This window comes from Trypanosoma cruzi (genome assembly GCF_000209065.1).
Source record: "Trypanosoma cruzi strain CL Brener chromosome Unknown tcruzi_1047053486457, whole genome shotgun sequence".
Lineage (NCBI taxonomy): Eukaryota > Euglenozoa > Kinetoplastea > Trypanosomatida > Trypanosomatidae > Trypanosoma > Trypanosoma cruzi.
This window is the reverse complement of record NW_900854.1, coordinates 1-910: the sequence shown is the minus strand read 5'-3', so window position 1 is coordinate 910 and position 910 is coordinate 1. Positions and strand designations below refer to the sequence as shown.

Here is a 910-nt window from a genome sequence, read left to right as displayed (position 1 = left end):
CGCATGATGCATCCAATTCAATACTCACTCCGAGCGTGGTACGTGACTGGAGATAATCGATAACATGCACTACCAGCTGATGGCATCCGTGACTGGCTCTCTCCCTCTCTCTCTCTCCCTCTCCCTTGTGCTGCGGCTGCTGCAGCGCTATGGGACACTGTGCCGCAAATGATGTGTGAAAATGGAATTACCATCGGAAGGCGCCTGGCGCAGGTTGACAAGATGCCGTGTGCATACTACCTCAACTGTTACTCGTACCACTGAAGCGGCGTGCCCACCCCTAACCCTAACCCACCTCTCCCGTCGTCCCGCCGTGACAGTGATGACCACAAGCTGTTTGCACATTTGCCGACCCCGCGTGAGTGACCCACAGGAATCTAAGAACACCAGCTGATGCTTGACTGCACCCTCCCACCCTTGCGGCGCGGAGACTTGGCTCGACGGAGTGCGTGACTGTGATTAGTGATGCGTCTTCCACCTAACGAGGCTGATGATTATGACCCGATGCACGTCTTACATATTTATACTACACCAATGAATGTGGATGAGTCCCGCGAGGCAGCCAGCCGCCGCCCGCAGTCATACGTGTGTGTGTGTGTGTGTGTGTGCAGCCACTCCGGGCAGGGCGACGCCGGTTTGGTGGCGTGGAGTCCAATCGGTGCGGCGAGACGTGGACGGGTGCTGCGTGATGCGGTGCAGAGACTGTCGTGAGCAGCCCGCGTAACCGCCAGGCCGTGCGCGCCCCGTCCAACTGCTGTGCTTAGCGGGTGGACAGTCACGGACGGAGCACCCCCTTTCCCCGTGGCCGAGGCAGCGGTGTCGCTATGCGTCCCCGCAGACAGTGCGGTGCGACGGTACGAAGCACGCGCGAGAGCCCCGTTTGCTGGTTGTGTGCCCGCCGCATGAATGC

At 59.9% G+C, this 910-nt stretch overlaps 6 non-coding genes across 6 annotated transcripts, besides 2 other annotated features; all 6 read left to right on the top strand.

Moving 5' to 3' along the window:
- The first annotated feature begins 2 nt into the window (after positions 1 to 2).
- On the top strand, positions 3 to 81 carry Tc00.1047053486457.60. Its single transcript, XR_008254979.1, has one exon. It is a non-coding gene; the product is annotated as a C/D small nucleolar RNA (snoRNA), TB10C3C2 (small nucleolar RNA).
- Positions 82 to 96: 15 nt separating this feature from the next.
- Positions 97 to 126: a microsatellite.
- A 42-nt stretch (positions 127 to 168) lies between these two features.
- Positions 169 to 264, top strand: Tc00.1047053486457.50. Its single transcript, XR_008254978.1, has one exon. It is a non-coding gene; the product is annotated as a C/D small nucleolar RNA (snoRNA), TB10C3C3 (small nucleolar RNA).
- A 55-nt stretch (positions 265 to 319) lies between these two features.
- On the top strand, positions 320 to 394 carry Tc00.1047053486457.40. Its single transcript, XR_008254977.1, has one exon. It is a non-coding gene; the product is annotated as a C/D small nucleolar RNA (snoRNA), TB10C3C4 (small nucleolar RNA).
- Positions 395 to 455: 61 nt separating this feature from the next.
- On the top strand, positions 456 to 535 carry Tc00.1047053486457.30. Its single transcript, XR_008254976.1, has one exon. It is a non-coding gene; the product is annotated as a C/D small nucleolar RNA (snoRNA), TB10C3C5 (small nucleolar RNA).
- A 50-nt stretch (positions 536 to 585) lies between these two features.
- Positions 586 to 608: a microsatellite.
- Positions 604 to 672, top strand: Tc00.1047053486457.20. The gene has a single exon (XR_008254975.1). It is a non-coding gene; the product is annotated as an H/ACA snoRNA, TC10C3H2 (small nucleolar RNA).
- Positions 673 to 804: 132 nt separating this feature from the next.
- On the top strand, positions 805 to 876 carry Tc00.1047053486457.10. Its single transcript, XR_008254974.1, has one exon. It is a non-coding gene; the product is annotated as an H/ACA snoRNA, TC10C3H1 (small nucleolar RNA).
- Positions 877 to 910: the final 34 nt, after the last annotated feature.